The sequence below is a fragment of the Lucilia cuprina genome, chromosome 2 (genome assembly GCF_022045245.1).
Source record: "Lucilia cuprina isolate Lc7/37 chromosome 2, ASM2204524v1, whole genome shotgun sequence".
In the NCBI taxonomy this organism is placed as follows: domain Eukaryota; kingdom Metazoa; phylum Arthropoda; class Insecta; order Diptera; family Calliphoridae; genus Lucilia; species Lucilia cuprina.
In genome coordinates, this window is record NC_060950.1 from 56,208,758 (window position 1) to 56,229,533 (window position 20,776).

The window sequence follows — 20,776 nt, forward strand, 5'->3', positions numbered from 1 at the left end:
TCTAAGTTTGTCATCAATGTTAATGGAACATATTGCAGGTTGTAGTATTGATGGAGCTGCAAGAAAACACTCAACATGTTAAGAGTTGTAATCATACATGAGGCAGTGCAGCAATTGTTGTTTGAAAAGGTCTTCAAGTTTAAGGTCATATATTGTAATAAGATAGAGAATGAGAGAGAGGGAGAGTTTTGATATGTAATTGAGAAGTGATATATCAGTTTGTAGAGTTGAAATTAATAATATTGTCCATGATATCCATTGTATAATAATTGAAACTGAACTGTTTTTTTAGGAATAAAAAGTATTTCCTTAAATAAAGTATTAAATTTAATAGAAGTTGCAAATTTTATACGTTTAAGTTCAGTTTTAGAAATGTTGATTTTGTTCTTATATCATATTAAGAGCTTAAATGGTTACGATAACTGATAAGTAAAAACTTGTTATTATAATAAAATGTAATATTTATTTATATGAATATTAAAGAAATAATTGAAAAACTTAAATTCCAGCTGCTGAACTGAAGATTTCTTTTAACTTTTTACTCTTTAAAAAGTAAAAAACGTTATTTTTAATAGTGGAAGTTACAAATCATGGCTGAAGTGGAACTGAATGACAGACAATACTTGTTCGATGCTGCTTACAACGAAGATACTTTATTTAACTGAATATTAATGATGCATTTCTCATGCTGCATTTAAAATTGTTGTGGCAATGTTGTTACTGTGTTGTATATTATTTTATTATGTTTTCTTTTATTTGTTTTGTGTACAAATATTCGCTTTTCATTTCAATTGCTTCTCATGTCTCTTAAAATATGCCACAATACTACATTGTATGTGCAACATGTAATACATATTTATGTTTTGTGTTAATGTGTTAATTATAAATTTATTTTATTCATTAAAAAACACGAATTATTGTTTAATAGTTGTAATGTTACTTGCAAATCAATATATATATATTTGCACTATGATCAGTTATTCATAATTTTTGAAGAAACCGTGTTCTCAAAAGCTCGAATAGTTTACAATTTAGAAAAACAAGTGATATTTTGAAAACAAAGACTAAAAATAACTCGGCCACAAAACAAAAGTAATTAAATTGTGAACCAAATATCTGTTAAAAACGTTAACAAATATTCTTAAAAACCCCTATGTGGACAAGTTATTTTCGGTCTCTTTTTGAAAATTACAAACAGGTTTTTCTATTAATAATAAATTTTTATTTAAATGATATATCATAGTTTGAGGCAATTTCGTTTTGTCATTTGGTTTATTACTAAAAACACAAATTTGTTTCAAATTTTATTTTGAATTCAAAAATGACCCGATTGCAACCATATTCAATGGGTTCCTTGCTTGACCAAAAATGCGCCTTACTCTCAAAGTTTACATGGAAATTCAGCTAGACAGACGGACATGGCTTAATTGAAAATAATACCATTATGATCTGTATTTTGCAAGGATATTTTAGTGCAATCCAAACATTAGCACAAAAACTCATTTTTATTAATCTTGCTAACTATTGATTTAAACTCCAAAATTATGCCGACTTGAGGACACATAGGTTCTTATTTCATGATATAAGATTAGCACAATATAAATTTAGACAACATATTCCAAACGTAAAATTGTGTGTATATACCTTAACTTCGTTCACTTCCATTCAAGTTGCTCAAAATTAATTTGATGTCATTCCAAATGACAAAGTAGAAAAACTTTTGCAATAAAAACTAACAACATTTTGCAGCAGAACGCATGAGATTTATATGTTTTCGTTTAATTTGTCGTCCATCGAAATGATCGTAATGTACTCGCTAACCCTATTTTACAACTGTGATATTCACATTGCAATGCAATGCCGCTAAATAGTTTTAAGACATCTTTGTGTTTGTAGACCATTCCTAGCATTTCTCCAGTTAAAGACAATTAAAATATTTGATTTCGCTACAGTGTAGACATAAGGCGGAGTAATATCTAGTAGTTTAATATAACTGTTGCATAAGCATTCGTTTTATTCAACATTAAAGGAAACAACTTGTTGAAATTACTTACGAAGAGATATTTGAACTACTAGTAACACATATTGTCAGTTGTTTATATACCCACCAACAAAAGTATGATCAGTGTATTGATTTTATCATTCCGTTTTTAACTCATTGAAATATTGATCGTAGACCCATAAAAATATATTTATATATGTGTATATTTTGCGTTAAATTCGAACGAAATAGCCTATTTAACATAATTCTAAAGCCATACTAGAAAGATCCTCAAATGAAATGGTAGACAATTCCCATCAAAATCAATGAGGTTCATCATTGGGTAAAAATTAATGCATTTCATCAAATTCACTTCAAAATTGCGACCTGTATTTTGATTACAAGGAGTTACATGAATGGATATTGCTAAATAGACTCAGAAAGTTATTCTTATCCGATTGCGTGTTACAAATATCAGCATAAACGTATAATATTCTCCCCAAGTTTGTGGTGTATGGAATAAACATCATACGAAATTATTGAACCAAATTGAAAATTTATATTGATTTAAAGTGCGATCATAAAGAATATTTCAAATTCACAAAAAATTCATGCTCGTGTTTCAAGTTTGCATTTGACAGCTTTTCTGCTGTTGACATCTTAAAGTAGAAAATGTAAGATTTTTAAATATCCATTCCGTTAGCTTCATCAATTTATGTATTTGTTGAACACAAAAAAGTGCAACAAATTGTTAATGCTGCAGTAACGTATTTGTAGCCACATATAGCATACATATCAATATATTTCCTCAATTAGTTTGCAACTAAAATTGTTACAGTTTCAATTAGTTCCATCAGTTAAGTATAAGATTGATTTGATGTTATTTTTAAAATGAACAAAATAGTTCTGTTGTATTCATGATTAAAGAAATTTAAAAAATATACTTTAAAAAAGCTTTAAACTTTGTTGTCTAAATGGACACAAATTTAAGAAGAGAATTGATTTTGAGCTTGTTTTTGTCTCTCATATTTATAATAGATTAAAAAATTAACCACTATTTGACTGTCTTAGGGCGGGTTTTACAGATAAAGGAAATCTACATTCTTTGTTTAAACCTAGTTTAATATATATTTCGTGTTTTTCAGTTATCAGTAAAGTTACTTATTATTTTAGTTTAATTGAGTGTAATTGGGCAATTAAACTCAAGTAATAAGTAAGAAAACATAATGAACAAAAAGTATAACACAATGATTTCGGAAGAACAAAAACTTAATATTTTAAGTAAATTGCAATTTTCTGATTTGTTTTGTTTTATTTATTGTTGTTTTAAAAGTTTATTTAACATTTTTCCAAAATTTTCCATTTTACAAAAGAATTGTTTGCAAAAAAACAGCTGTTCATTGTATATGTTTTTGAGTGAAAAGTTTGCAATACTAACAAAGTTAACTGAGCTTAAATCTAAAACTGAAAAACACCAACATCGGTTAAAGTCCGCCTTAATTTGTTTGGAGTTTAATCTAACAGCAAGTTAACTGAGTAGTAAGAAACCCGCCCTTATTGGCAAAAGATAAAAACAATAAAATTTTTTAGTTTGATTTTAAGAATATAAAAAACTATAATTATTTTAAAGTGTAAAATGTAATTTTCACCGACAACAACAAATTATCAGCAAATAAAGAAGAACACCACTTGAAATAGGCGATAGTCATCTGACACACTAAGAACATGTCCTGCTGGACAAGAAACCAGTTATTTCAAGCCTAATGTTCATTAAAGAACTAATTTAATATCATCACTATCAAAAAAGCCATAATTATGGATATTATCAGCTACGAGGCATGACATTAATGACTTGATTTCACATTATACTAAAGTAAATAAGAATTAACGTTTTGCAAATAAAGCGGTACCCACCATATATAACTTCTTAAATACCTATTTATAAGTACTTATATAAGCAAATGATTTCATTTCAAATGCATTTCTTTAGGTGGGCGTCGTATGAACTCGTCGATAAATATCTATGATTCTGAGTCGATTTAGCTATGTCCGTCTATGTGTTCATCTAAACCTTCCAAAGGAACTACATGTTGTACTTTTTAAGATAATTTTATATAATTTGGTTCATTTTGAATCAAGGACGAAGCCTCTTGAAAATGGTTAAAAATTCGTTTGTCAACCTTGAAAACAGCCAAAAATACATCAGTTCTCCGAAAACCAATGTAATTGTTTTATTATTCCCAATAAGCACTAAATTTTAAATCAGTCATAAAGCCAATTACTTTGTATTCCATAAGACCAATGCATTTTTGTCGTTTAAAAACTAGTAACGATGATTATTTGGATCTATGTCAACACCGTTAAAAGTTTCAGTTTTTCAGATATATGTATATGCAAAGTGTCAAACTATATCGTTTGAAACATGTTTTTTTTCAGGGAGCAAATGTGTGCAAATGTAGTTATTAATTGGTTAATAAAATGTAAAACGGAATCCAGTTAAACTTCTTCTTCAAACTATGAGATGAATAAAATTTTAAAAGGAGTCCTGTAGCATGAAATAGGACATAAAATTTTGATTGTTTTAACTGCCAGTCTTTTACCGCATATTTAAAGCACTTATATAGCACTTAATATAGAGCATGTTTTTGGTCTCCCTGGTTGTTGTGTATTTCTATCACATTTTCTTAAACTTTTTAATAATTTCATATTATAAATTATGTCAAAAGAAACCACTGTGCTTTTAATCCTTACAAAATACATTAATGTTAAGTTAGGACATGACAAAATACTCTTTAAATATCTCTAAGTTAAGGATTAAACAAACCGTTTATTACTGTATTTTATTGTTGTTTGTATTTCTCTTATTTGTCGTTAATAAATTCATACGATTACGAATAACATCAATAAATGTATTAAATACTGACAAACAACAAACACTGATCGATGTTAGTGAGCAAAAAAAGAACCAAAAACCGTCAAACCAATCGAACTTAACACAAATGAAACGAAATTTTCAGTAGAGTAAGTTGGAAGAACTTGTTTTAGATTTGAACTTAAGTTTTATAAAGTCTAAAGTATAAAGACAGAAAAAATAGTTAACATTTCACAAAAGGGAATCGTTCGTTTTAAAACAAGTTAAAAACATGACAATTCCTTTAATGAAAAAAATTGTTTTTTTATGAAATACATTTAAAGGGAGATTTTTATAGGTCTTTCGTGAACCATCATAAACTTTTTTAGTGAGTGTAATATGCTTTGGCACATTCTATAATTATGAGGTATTTAAACAAATAATTTCTTTTAAAATTCCTATATATTTTATTATCACATAAAAATACCACTTTAAAAATGTTTTAAAAGAGAGCAAATAAAGCCTATTTTAAGGACGATTACTAGATTTATATCAAAACACAAACTTCTTAAATTCTATTTTAATTATCTTTATGTCTTTAATAAGATATCGTCAACATTTTTCTGGTCACATAATTTTCCATTATTTTTTTAACTTGCAAATTAACTAGAATTACACACTTCTAAATTTTTTTATAAACTTCAACTATAAAACTTAAATTTGAAATATTTTAGATTTATTGTAAAAAAATATCGTGTTTAAATGCCCCTAAAAGTCTAATTTAAAAAAAAAAATTTGTTGAAAGCTGAGGAAGTTTGTGTCCTAAGTCTTTTGTTTTGAATGCAACATTTTAGAAAAAAGTTTTAGTTTTACAAAATATTTATTAAATTTTTTGTTTATTGAGTGTTTGATCTAAAAATTGGATTATAGTTTAAGTTTCAGACATAATTTTTAAACGAACATAAATATTACTTTGTCAATATTTACAAAGATCGTCTAGAGAAAATGTGAATTTTTGTGCATTTTTATTTAAACTATTAAATTATGAAATAAATTTAGAAATATACATTTTTGGTAAGTGACCAATAAGTCTGAAGTCTACAAGGTCTGCAACGAATAAATATGTTACACACAATATATTGCAATTGTCTACATGATCATCTGAACTTTAGTGGTTTTATTCCAGCAAAAAAGTGTTTTCTTCACTAATTTTCTTCAGAGTTGTTTAAAGCTGTAAACACTCTCCTCAAATGCTTCTAATGACTGATTCTAATATAAATTTTATGTATCATAAAAACAAATTAGACTTGTCTTGAATTTTCTTTAGATATACTGGGATTAATTGGTATTTTAATGATGTTTTTATTTAAGATTGATTACTATAAGAAGGAAGCTGTCAGTATAGTCACTATTCTTCCTTCTTATATACTATAATAGAGTGTTACCTAAAGTGAATGTAAAAGTTGTTCGTTATTAAGTTTCCAAATGCAATTAAAAGTTGCACTTTATGGGATAATTTGATTATTTGAATTTTTTATTTTATAAATATAATTTTTATAACATTCTTTTATTTTTATGTAACAGATGTTACATTAAAGTACTAAGAAGGAGCATCTTTTACAGAACTGTAGATCGAATTAATTAGTAATAATGCTACTTATAGCGGGACATACGAAATTATGTAATAATTGTCTGTAGTGTCTAAACAAAATTTATGTTTATTTATTAAAAAAGAGCAATAATAGAAAAAGTAGTTAAATTTGTTTACTTCCTATATGGAAATAACACTGTGTGTGTATATACACTTAAAAATTCTCATCATTTGCAGGACAATAGTGGAAAGAAAATCAATACATTTAGCAATATTTCTTTACAATTTGAGTTGAAACCCCGTTTCTCGTAATAACGCAGACCGACAAATTTTGAATCCAGAGACCAATATATGCTATTCTAAAGGTCTGAGCACCGCTCAATGTAAATCTTACCTTAGAATTTTCGGAAGTTTAAAAAACGCAATTTTTTACCTTTTTTGATACGTTATAACTGCACGAAGACAACTTTATTCATCTGAACGACAAACACAACTTTATTTGCATGCTATTTGAAATTAAATTATATAAGCTTTAAAATAAAGGCTTTACATCTTACAGAATATATGTAAGATATCTTCATGTAAGAGATATCTTCATGTAAAACTTTATTTAACAATAAATTGACAAAAATTGTACTTTTTCGTAAATTTAAAAAAAAAAAACTTATACATTTAAAATTTCCAAACATTTTTCTTATGAAAATACTTTTCGAATTGTTTCAATATATGTTTTAGTTGTTGAGATATCATCCATTAAAGTTGATAGACAGACATTGTTAAGTTGAATCAAAATTTGATATTGAGTAGACTAGAGTAACGTCAGTTAGATATAGATCCTATATTTGTGCTCGTTATAAACAGTATTTACGAAGAATAATACTTTCCGCTTGATAGTAGTTCAGGTTGTAAAAACCATAAATGTACCAAATGCCATGAGTTTTCAAGATTTAGGTAAAAATATCTCGAAGAATAAAGAATAAACTTTAGACGGTATACAACATTTTACAAATAAAGTTATGTTGGTGCTGTTATAACCTCTCAAATAGGACCAAACTTAGCGTTTTTTTAATGTTAGAACACAATATGTCAAATACCAGATGTGATAAAGAAAATCGGAGGTCGGATGTACATTCAGCTTTTATCCATCCTTTAGAAACACTTAACTTCGTTTCGACTTTTTTTCAAATTTTGTCGGCCTGTGTAATAGACAAATGTTTGAGAAAATTGGCTTTGCACTTTACAATTGCTTAATAAAACTGAATGCAAATTCAAATTTAAAAGTTTTAAAAAGAAATTTGTTTACTTTTTATTATTTAATTAATAGTAGAAAACTGTAGTTAGAAAATAATTCCTTTTTTTCTCTCAGTGTTCATGAAATGAACAAATTACTGTTTGTATATTTTAACTAAATGTTAATTGCACTGTAGAATACTAATGAACTTTTTTAACATTTCCCAACCTTAATATTAATAAATTACTTTACTCATATGACGACTTACTCCACGCTGTTTAGTAATAAATTACCTAGCAAAAACTTTGCAATGATTTGCAACTGTAACCACTTACCTATTAACATACTTTTTAATGACTAATACATATCGCTTTGATTACAAAGAAAAACTTTAATAAGGTCTAAGAAAAGAAATTAATTCTATTAGTTTACAGCTAAACAGGAACAAGAAGCAGATGTAAAAAATGTGTTCTAGTTTTCAAACTAGCTACGCTACAGTCAGCTTTAAAACTTTCTAACCAGCCTATACAAACACGTTTATTAAAGTTAATAATAAGGTATTGCAGTAAATATCTTCCCTTCCAATGTTCAAGAAGTCAGCCTTAGACTTTAGTTTTCTAGATAAAAAGAGTATAAGAGTATAAAAGTTTAGAATAATTTGCAATGTGTATCTTATTAACCAACATTATCAACACAATTTACAGTAGCATACACAAGGTTGATTTTTTCAGAAACAAGTAAGAAGGAAAAATAATGAATGAAAACATTGACTTTTAATCTCTGACATTTAACCTTCCGACTACTGATGTAGGACTATGTATGTACATTAATATCTATACGATTGACTACTGGCTCTTTTGGCCAAAAAGAGGAATATTGTAAATAAGAAAACAAAACAAGTTTGTTGTCCAGTGATACTTATGTAAAATTAACGTCAAAGTGACATGTATTTTGACGGCTTAAATTGAAAGATATTAACAACACTAACCTGTTTCTATAAATGCTTCTGTGGGGATTATTATTACAGAGAGAGAGACTAAGATTATTCATGGTTGCTTGGCTTTGGTAAATCATCTTAGTTTTTGTTAAAAAACGCCACTAGCATCTACGTTTCAATTATGTTTAAGAAAAACTTTTCATTTCAAATGTCAAAAACTATTTATTATTTTTAATGTGTCTCCAAAAGATCTTCTTTATGTTATGACAAACAAAAATTGCCGATAAATATCTTTCGTGAGTTAAACAGAATAACTTTGCTTTGACATAAAAGTAAAACTTAAGTTTGTGAGTAGAAATTTTAACTTCTCCTTGAATTAAGTTTTACAAGAATGATTTGATGTCATTCAAAGACAAATGGGAAATAAATACTTCGACTCTAAACACTAACATTATGTTGCAATATAGCAGCAACGACAAATGGTATGAGATTTATATGTTAAATAACAAAATGATTGTATTTTGCTTTATAGTCTTTTGTAGGTCTTTGATATTCTCATAACAGGTAAATCGTTTTGAAACGTCTTTGCACCAAAGCAGTTCGACAAAGAGTCATAGACAGTGATTTAGATTTATGTCTAACCACCTGGTTTGCTTTATTTGTTCTTTCGTTACGGATGTACTGTTTGTAAACGAGGGTGAAGACAATCGTCACTTTAATGTCCCCTTTGTAAGCAAGAGAGTGGACACTTGAAAAACAAACTTAAGCTTTTTGCTGTATCTTCGTTATCTAAGGGATGACGATTGACTTCCTCGTAGGACAATTACATTTTAAAATATCTAGTCATCTAGATAGTCGGGGTAACTATAAATTGTAGGTTAATTGTTATCACCAGTCTGGGCAAAAATTAGACATACTTACTTCGATTACAAATAAACATTTGATTCTAATATGTATTACTTCTAGTGAAGTGGACTTAACTCAGAGATCAATGTAAACTTTTCTAGAGAACTGGACAGCACTGAATACGAATATGGCCTAAGAATTTCCTTACCTTCTGATTCAGTTGTATTTAAACCTTTACAAATGTATATTTTAAGGTGTACGTTTAATTTCTTTAAAAACAACGTTGACCTGTGTTATTTTCTTAAGTTCAGCGCGTTAATTTAAAGTTAAAAGTGACTTCACTCTAGCATTCTTAGGGACAATAAGATTTTGTAATATTTTAAGGTTAGTGTAACACGGTTATTTTACAATGTTACCACTAAAGCTGTAAAGCATAGAATAGTACATTGTTGCAAAATAACACTACTTATAAAGGAAACAGAAACACATTAACAATAACAAACATTTTATAAACTTAGCATGAATCTGCAGATCTTGTTTCACTAACTAGCAGGCGTTTTTTCTTTGGAGCTATGCTGCCAATAACATTGTTAATGACATCTCCCATGGGTTTTCAACGGACTTTACTATTTACCGTTTAAACTACTTCAATCAAATGATAATTGTATGCCTTTTATAGTTAAAGTTTGAATCAATACTTAGCAAGTTAGATGTTTATCTTTGATCAGTGTCTGGTATTGTAGATTAAGAAAGAATCATGTACTGATATCATTTACATCCACAATTATTACATCTAAAAAAATATTTCTCTTTTGAGTATACGCGATATTACTCATACGTCATGAATACCCACAAAATGATTTTAATTAAATTTACTCAATTTATTCGAATAATAACACCGTCCGGCAAAAACAGAAAAAAATCTTTAGAAAAGAGCCGGATGATATATTTCTGATGCTATTAATTTAAGGGAAAAATCTACATTTTCAGTTTTTCATTTCGTGAACCTGTGTCCTTTCAAAAGAACTTCAAAGTTTTAAAAAGTACATTTTTCAAAATATATTTTAAAATACGTTTACTAATCAAATAATGTTAAATTTGGTGTCAAGCCAACAAGAAGAATTGGAAAATATGTTGTATTATTTTTATTTTATACTGTTAGGATAAAAATCTGTTAAAAATATCTTTTAAAATTTTTATCCTTAAAAATTTATTAAAATTTTTAATATTATTTTTTCAAAAAATTCTTGAAAGATTTTTTTATACATCTTTTGATCCTGACAGAATTAACAAAAATAATACAAAATATTTTAAACTTTTTTTGTTAGCATGACATTAAATTTGGCATTGTTTGATGAGTAGAATTTTCCTTAAATTAATAGCATCAGACGTATCATCCAGTTTGTGTCTAATTTTGAGTTTTGGACTGTGTAAACTTTCTTTAAAAATATATATTTAACACTTGTTATTGTAAATACTTACTTATTAACTTACTTTTTAATAACTACTACATATCGTTCTGATTACAAAGAAGCACTTTAATAATGTGTTTTGCAAATACATTATAATCTATTAGTCAGCTTCTTCGTAAAGATTAAAAAGATGAATATGTTTTTTGCACACAATTTACATTGACTGATTATTCTAATTACTTATAAGCGATTGTGTACTTACACCCAATGACATCACTTATGTTTAAATAATGCCTTAAAAAGGTTTAGCCCTGTTTGTTTGCTGATTACATACTTACATTTAAATACCAGCTATGAGTATTCAATGAAAGGAAAATTATTTCTTAATGTACATAGTTAATTTAACTGTAAGGTTTTCAATTTTAATGTAAACTTTTTTATTATACAGAATTACACTTAATCGTTTACAAGTTTTTCATTTTCTAAATGGATTTGCTAAATTTTTTATTTATTGTTGAATATCATAAGTTTCACATTCTAAAGCTATTTCAGCATTCATTCTGTTTTAAACAAATTAGTTGATATTCACAGGGAATCTTTATACAACCTTTATAGTTCAATTATATTCTTGGAAGTCATCCTTGTGTGGCAGCCAATATCCAGGGAAGCCTTATACAAACCATTATTAGTTGAATTACGAAATTATGTTCCTGGAAATCATCCTTGAGTGACAACACCACATTACAAACATATGATCTTTGAAGGTGTCCTTTTGTGAAAGCTAGAATTGTAAAAAATAGTTTTATTTGATATGCTTACATAAGTTTTGTTAATTTCGCTTACATTTAGTTGTAATCTCACAGTGTTAGGAAATCAGCATGTTGTACAAGTTGTTTGGTATTTTCGACTTGATCATCTCTTTAAGATATAATCAATATACGATCGAATACTGCTTTATTGTTGATCATTACTCTAAAAAAGTTGTAGAAAAAAAAACGCTGGTCAGACATTTTAATTATCTATTATTTAAATATATATTAAGATGAATTATTTTTAAAGATTGTTGTTGCCGATATACTCGCCAAAAATTTAAATTAAGTTTTTCTAAGATGCCATTGCTCAAAATATTTGTATTTACCTCAATTTTTGGTGAGCTGAATCAAACGATGAAATGGTCCTTTTTTAAGGTTTTATCACATTTTTCTCATTTTTGGAAAATTAATCATATGCAATTTTAGTATCATATGAAAAATCTTTAAGGGACGATTAAATGCCATAACGCAATTTTGAAAACGACTTCAAATTTATAAAAAATATTGAAATTTCTTAGACTTAAAAAAATTTTTCAAGGAATTATTTAACATAATTAATTGAAATATTTATAAATATTAAAAATCTCATATTTTCTCAGTTTTTTTCATTTCATTTTTTAATATTTTTCAGTTTATCGAAATTTGATATTATTGCATTTTATTAAAATATTTAAAAAAAGGACCAAATACTGAAGAAAACCTAAATGTTTTGAGAAAAGTTAACTCAGAATCAAAAAAACTCAAATTTAAGTTGGGATTACCCTAATGTACTTATTTATTAAAAGTCGATAAATTTTCCAATAAGAAATCTGCGTTTCTGATTTTAAAAAATATGAAAAACTAGAAAAGGTTTTATACTCATTTTGCTTTTAGTGTAAAATTTACTTTAAAAGGGCTTAATACGTTTAAAATAGAATTTTAATATGTTCCGATGCTTCCATGTTATTTATTATATATGTTTGCATGTAATGAGTTCTATATCAAAGTGCAACACGCATATCCAAACAATTTGTGTCCAAAAGTAATTTCTGAAAATTTAAAAATGTTTTTTTTTCAATTTTAAGGTCATCTATGATAGGATTGAGAACTCTTTGTCATGAAATCTGTATAAATACTTCTATCTAGTTTTAAACTAGCAAATCTAAAAGTATTTTACAATCTGTAAGCTAATTGTGCACTTTTCTTCAGCTATTGAAACGTATTCTCTAAAGCCCCTTGATAATGCAAAGACATCATTTCATCCCTCAACGTAAAATAACCTCACGATCTCAATGATATAAAAATATTTGTCCATTTTAAGTTAGCCCAGCATAAAATTTTGTAACCACTTATCTAATAACATACTTTTCAATGAAAGTACCTTAAAAACATTGTATTAATAATGTGTCATATAAATAGTTTTAGCCTCTTGGTAGAGGCATAGAAGTTGTATGCGTTTTTTTCACATAATTTACATTCAGTGATTTTTATAATTACTTGTAAGCGATTGTGGTAAGTACTTATCTCCAATGACATTACCATGTTAAAATAACGACTTAAAATGGGTGCTATGCAAGTAAACTTTAGAATTTTAAGCCATTAGCTGTTAATGAAAATTTTTGCTGTGAAATAAAATATACCACAAATATGACTCAGGCTTAAATAAATTTTTTAGTATAACCCATATATTGACATTCTTGTTGGAGGAGGAAAAGAACATACTAATTAACACTTAGTACTTGTTTATATGTTGCATGAAGCTATTTATGCAAAAATTCCCAGTCTTACCTCCTTAACAAAAGAGCTGAGAACAACAACTCCAGCAGATTGGAACAAGTTTTCTTCGGGTACTTGAATGTTAAATGTTGTCATTATATGTTTTGTTTCACTAGCAGATTCGCATGCAGATAACTGAACGTATGCATGTAGAGTGTCTGATGCATGTAAGTAGACGACAACACATTAAATTTTAAGAAAATGTGAGTAGCTGGATTTATAATTAGGTTACTGTGTGAAAATTTATACTTGGGAAATTTGATGCTGATCTTTAAACAGAATTAAGCAGTAAACAAATTAGAAAAAGATTTGATAAGGCGTTGCGAAAAACCGTTACGTTGAGACTATTTTGAGTTGATTCAAAGATTTTCCTCTTATCGCATGTTATTCATTAATTCCGGTAAAATTTGCATGTTTTTTACTCCAAGGCTCTAATTACGATGCTCTAAAAGTGTTAGTATTTCTTTAATTTCTAAAAATTGCTCTAATTTGGATTTTTGTTTGGATTTACTATTTTCTACATCCATTGATCTTTGGAATGCTCAACCATTTTGAAATAATGATAAGCATTAATAATCGTTTATTTAGTCAAGCTAAACAACACATAAACTTTACTATAATCACATTAAAACCAGGTCTTTGAACTGATCTTTTGAACATTTAACCAATTAGAATCATCAGTGATGCAGGATCTTCTCCCACCACGATCATCGATATTAATTGTTTGTGTAGTCAAGCTAAAACACTTAAATCTCACTGTGCTCACTGGCTCTTTATTCTAAAACCGAATTTTAGATTCTTTATATGAAACCATTGATTCCAGAATTGTTATCATCTCAGGAAGTGGTTTTAGTATTTTGGCTTAACGACTTTATCTTGTTGTACATATTATCAACCTTTTTCTGAAATCGATTAAGTCTAATTTAGTATTAATAAGTTATCACTTATATATTCAATTATTTCTGATTGTGAAAGCCATGTTTGATTTTCAATTTATTCTGGATTCAGACGCATCTTAGGTTCCGGTTATTATCAGTCAAAAATGGTGATGACCAAAAAAACTTAATATGGGAAACAAATGTTAATAAAGTTACGTACTAAGCCTTATGAGAACAGAAACTGTTTGGCAACGCAGACGTTCTTAATATTAATGTTGAACTTTGTTAGTTCGCATACCTGGAAGTGGCTGTTGTTGACTTCAGACATCCAAAACTAAGATTTATGAAAAATTTCTTAAAGACATTTGAATTTTACAACTCTTTCTAATAATAATCAATTAAAATTTTAATGACATCTTTAAATACAAACGAATTACAACTCTACATAAACATTTTTTAAATGTCATAAAGTTTTGTCAACTTTTATTGGTGAGAGAAACAATTGTACTCATCTTGATTGAAAAGTTTATAATGAGGAGCTTTTTCAAATTTCTAATAGCTATTATGATGACTTAATTAGAAGAAATTTACCATTTGGAAAACCAAATTCTCACAATTCTATCAAAATAAAGCAAATGCATTATACCCTCCACATTGCGGTATAGTAGGGTACAAAAACAGATTAATTGTTCCTGTTGATACGAAAATAACAGAAATTCACAAACTACTAGTTAAGTTGTTAAACAAAAAATAGGGTTAAAATTAACCCATATATATGAGTTAAAGAAGAAAATGTAGTTCGTTTACATAGTTTCATTTTCGAATGTAGAATTAAAAGTTATTCTTCATCTGTATTTTCCTTGAGTAAGATTAGCAGGTCGTCCTCACAATGTCCTCACTGGGAACACACTTGGATACACAGATAATACAAATCTGAAATGAAAGAAGCGATCGAAGTATTATTACACTTAGATCTAAGTACTCTGGGTTGCTAAACCAAATCAGTTTGTCTCACGAAAGTTTCATATCAACTGGCCCTTAGTAGGAGTTTTCTTCTATTCTTCTATTTAATATAAGTAGTTTTAGGTTTAGAGATACTAACTTAAATGGTACAATAATAATTATGGGCCCACCAAGGTTTAAACAAAAAACACCTTTCATTTGAAAACATTTTTAATTATAACTTCTTTTTCAACAATTGTCTTAATTGTCATTCCATTGTTGGCTGCAATTTTATTTACTTTTACACAGATTGGTGAGAACAATTTCATCTACATGGAACATGCACTCACTGTTAAGGAAGTATTGTTTTAACTGATCATGGGTTTTGTTGAAAAAAAGATAAACGAATGAACCATTTATTATGTACAGACACTTGTTTATGCATTTGGCTTTTTACACTTTTCCAGCTACATATTTACAATTGGGTCGTTTTTTAAGTAGAAAAGATGTAATTATCTTAGTAGATATTCATTAGTACATAAAAAACTTTAATGTTTTTCTATTATGAAATCTAAAATATTATCGTAATGTTCTGCCATTTCACCTTAAGGAGAATATAAACCAGAAGACATCCTAACTAAATCAATAAACCTGAAAACTGAAAGTAAAAATACAGTTTGTTGTTTTGAACGAGTTATTGATGTTCTTTTTTAACCTGAAATAAAAACTTTTCCTTTCATTGCTTTCTAGAAAGTGTGTTATCTACAACAAATGGAATTCTAACATGCAATCTTGTGATATGATGAAAACAACTACAAAAAAAATTATACACATTTTTATAATATCTTCAACATTTCTAAGTTGGAAATTTTAATTCTAATAAATATAGGAAACTTCTCGTTATGAGTTTTCTCAATCTTTAACTTTTAGAAAAATTCTTAGAACCCTATCAACGGCAGCTATGCACCAAAGTTAAAGAAAAGTAATGTTGTTGGCATTGGACAGGAAGTGATTTTAAATATTATAAAAACTTCGAACTCCTACATATGGATATTACTAAATCGAATAATAAACTGATTCTGATTGCTATAAATTCGTTGGGTTGGAATGTGTACATTAGTTTAGATTCAGCTTAAGAGTGCTTCAATCCTTTAGAAAATTATATTTTTCGCTAGACATTGACTTGTGTTAAATTTTGTCTTACTATGGTATTTGTAGCCCTTAACTGCAGCCATTTTTAAGAAATAGTTTGTAATAATTTAGGGTAAACTATAATTTTCTAGAGCTGAATGCAAACGAAATGACTTGTGTTTTTATCTTAACATAATTGTCCGATTTAATATGATGATGTTGTGTTAATAATCAAGTTTAAGTTTAGGTTTAAATCAATGAATAAATCTCCATCGAATGTTTGTTTTTAAGGTTCTTTCGACAGATACATTTTCTACAAGAAAAGCTTATAGTAATGTTTCGAGAACCTAAAGATTTGTAGTTGCTCAATGTGACCATCATTTAGACACTTATGGCAACTACACATGCCAAAGAAATTTAAAAACTGAGATGAAACTTTTTTAAATGATTTTGCTAAATTTGAATTTGGACTCAGAATTAACAATCGCACCAGATTAACGTAGTCGCGAACTTAAGTTTAAAATGTCACATTTTTTGCAACGTTTTAAATAGCATGAAGAAATTTTTATTTGTAAACCCTGTTGTGAAATCTGAAAACCCCGTTGTTCATCTATTTTTATACAAATAGTCAACCATTATTTCCCATTTTTTCTAATAGCAATCAAACTTGATCACAAAAAATCATTACGGGATAAAGTTATTTTCTCTAAACCCAATTGTGTCTTTAACAAACACACTATACACGTTAAAGGTTCTATGTTCTATATTTAAGTTTGTTAGAAATATAGTCTTTCAATCCAAATCGATTAAGAATATGAAATGTTTATTTATCTTAAGGGGAACAGTCCTCGTTGCTATTGCGAAAATTGGCGACAAGAAATATTCAGTTGGTACCATTATTCAACATCAATTTTAGCAGACTATTTCAAACATCCAACCACATCAAACAAAAGCAATCTTATGAAAAAAACTTGATATAAAATCATTAAGAATTCTTCTACTGCGAAAGAACTAAATAATTTATTATTCGTACATTTGGACAAGTTGATTACTACATGGAGAATTGTTGTTATAAATAATTCTTATTTAAACTTTGACTACAACAAAATGTTTGCATTTAATTTGTCGCCCAAACCTAGTTGCATGTTGTATTTTAAAACATATTAAAACTTCCACTTCTACATCATAAAAACCTTCCAACGATTTCAAAGGCATTTTGAAATGTCTGTCTGTATAACATAAAGGAGTAAAGCAAATACACAGACACATCACACTTATATACAAGAACTGATCTTGACCTTTGTATTTTAAAATACACACCCACTATTTGATCATATCAGAGTGCATTCATTCAACTGGCGAAGTCAGTTTTTGGTTTGGTTTTCATACACTGTGATTATCTGTTGGTAAAGAGATTTGTGACGGTTTCCTTATTTAAGATTTTTGTAAAATTATGCTTTGCGATTAGAAGGTGATAATGGAGGTGCGTTCTTTGAGTTTCAGCTTAAATTACATAAATTTTCGATTTTATGAAGTTGGTATTAACTAAAGAAAAAGAATCAAATCAGTAAAAAGATTGAAAAACACTAAGAATAACCAAACATATGCATATGTGTCTCTAGGCAAATCACTTTTCAAAAGCAAACAGTTTTTACTTTCAATTTAAAAACATCTGCATTTTAAAATTTCTTATTGTAAATTTTGCATACAAATAAATAGATTCAAGATTATTCACAATATTGAATGTCAGCGATTGTTTAAAATACAGATGAGTAGATGTAACAACTTGATTGATGTTTAACAATCTTCGTTGGAAATGTCAACGCATTGCCTTGACTTCAAGTCAAGGTTTACGTATTCCTTCAAGGACAAACTTATTTTATTACAATTTCAATGGTTGATGAAAATTGTATATGCAAAGTCTGTTACTACATATTAGAATGCACTTTTTAAAAGATGCAATTTATAAATTTCTAAAATTTCCATCTTGAATATGATGAATTCATTGCTACGTTAAGAAATAGAAGGATAAGCTGCGAAATATAATGTTAAGCCACAGGCTCGGATTTTATGTCCAAAACTATTGGTAGCCACATTTCACAACCTAAGAACTTTAACTGAAGAAAGATTTAGATGAGTCTATTATGCAGATTATGTCGTGATACTTCTGAAAGGGATTAAACTAAACAGCTTATAGGAGATGACCGAGTAGGCTCTAAGTACCGCTTTCCGCTGTCTTGAACTAAGAGAGATAAAAGTAAATCTAAAGATGAGAGAAGCTGTTTTGCTCATAAACTTTGAACTTATTAATTCATACAATTATTTCAATTAGATTATTAAGAGAATTCCCTTGTCAATGCTTGTAATTCAGCTTTCGTAGCATCGAACGGTTTTGCTCTCGTCAGATTAACTTTTTCAACTTCCTTCTCTTTATATCAATTCAATTCTGAAAGTTACTGTTACTGTTATGTTTAGTTAATTGGTAGTGTATCACGTTATTGATCTTCAGGTATCTCACAGTTACCGATCATTTCCGTTTGTGCATATATATTGATGATGGAAAAGATATCTACAAATGTTTCCTAAGCATCGGTTGAAGTATGACTAATGGCACTTATCATACTCGAGCATCATGTACTCTAAATTTCGAAAGCTGGAATGATATTACACTTTAATTCCAAGGAAATTCAGATTATTGAAGCACTATTTTTCTTCATTTTCTAAATTTATTTGTCTAGAATTTTCTTTCAAGTATTACAACTAAGTACTTTCATATATCAGTTTAGGTACATGTATTATTGTCTTGAAAATTGTGTTCTAAGTAATAAGGAATTTTGGACTTTCTAGTAAAAATACAGATTTTAGTCATTCCCAGGTCAAAATTTTGTGCTCTTAAGTGCAAGAATATTGATGTAATGATAACAGAATTGACATCATAATCTTGTTAAAGTCATTGCTTACACTCTTTATGTCATGCTAGCGTCGATATAATCTATTATTGCTGACATGCATCACCTTACTACACTGGTATTCTGGAATTACCAAAGAAATATATAGAGAAGAGAATTAATCATTCCGATATCTTTTTTAGCAACTATGATAAAATGGCTTTTTTAACCTTTCAGCGACTAGCTATTTCATCTGCCTTTGAAGAAGTCACTTTTCAGACGACTGGTTTAATTTAGCTGTAGTGATCACCATCTAAATAACTTGCTCACTTTTTATTCCCTAAAGACTAAAGCATCGTTTCGGAAGTTCTTACCTTAAGGTTTGATTTAATTAAAGTGTCCTTCTTATCTATAACTGGCTAAGCTTTTTTCTTAATCTTAAGATTTCGACTGAACCCTCATTTGAGGTAGGTGATGCTGAACCACCCATATTTTAAGGGACTTCTTAATGTATAAAAATATACTTAAGTATATATGGAATTACATAAGTATGTACATACGAAGTACTTCAAATAACTACATACATACGTACTGGCAGTTTTTAGTTTTGATTTGGTAACTAAATGCACGAATAAAACATTTATTTAGATGTGCAGCAAACATACAGCAACAGCATCAACAACATTAAGAGCCACGTATCTACTTGTTTTGAAATTCTTACTACTACTAAGACTTTGACGACGATGAGTTTGTTGATGATAATGATAAAAGCGTGAATAACTTACATATCAGAACAGACATGAAAATAATACAAAAAAGAAAAAAACAAATAAATTGTATATTTAATTGTTTAAGAGGAATCTTTATATACCCTACGAAGTGCTTTCAATTCCTAACTTTTAATGAACATATTCTTATAATTTTTAAGTTATTATTTAATTTTAAGAGGGACTTCGTCTTTATTACTATGGTTAAGGTCGAAATTTACATTTAATGGAATATATTTTTGCAAAATGTAGTAAGACAGCAAAACGATTATATATCAGAACGTAGGGTTACAGTCCAAGACCTTAAAAGGTACGAACAATACAAAATGTTCAAAGCTGCCTTGAAATATAGAATCAACATTATTTCCATGTCAAATTCCAAACCTGTGTTCTGAACTGTTGCAACAAACAGACAAACGTATGTTGCATCCACTACAGCATGAAGAAGGCATGGATTAATATAGTTTGTGGAAATGCGTTTTTTGTTCCTTCGTGTTTTCTTTTGTTTTTGTTGTTGACCATTGAAATTGTTTGGGCCTTTTATATGTTAGCTTCTCTTCGATGCGGTTGTTCTTTCTGCTTGTTCCTGTTGATGTTGGATGGATGTTGTTTATGTGATGTTTACCATGGTTGTGTTTATCTGTTTTTGTTGCTGTTGCTGTGGGTGTTGTTATTTTGTAGAATTAAGAAAATTACATGATTATCCATTGATTTTAAATATCCTAAAGGTTTTTAATACTTACTAAAAAAATTG

The 20,776-nt window shown here is 28.2% G+C and overlaps 1 long non-coding RNA gene across 2 annotated transcripts; it reads right to left on the reverse strand.

Moving 5' to 3' along the window:
* Window positions 1-11,240: 11,240 nt before the first annotated feature.
* LOC124420397 lies at window positions 11,241-20,503 on the reverse strand. 2 transcript variants are annotated; one of them, XR_006941182.1, is made up of 3 exons: window positions 20,407-20,503; window positions 11,693-11,819; window positions 11,241-11,630 (listed from the first exon to the last, which is right to left on the reverse strand). It is a non-coding gene; the product is annotated as an uncharacterized LOC124420397 (long non-coding RNA). The 2 variants fall into 2 exon arrangements; XR_006941181.1 differs by lacking the exon at window positions 20,407-20,503 and adding an exon at window positions 11,988-12,073.
* Window positions 20,504-20,776: the final 273 nt, after the last annotated feature.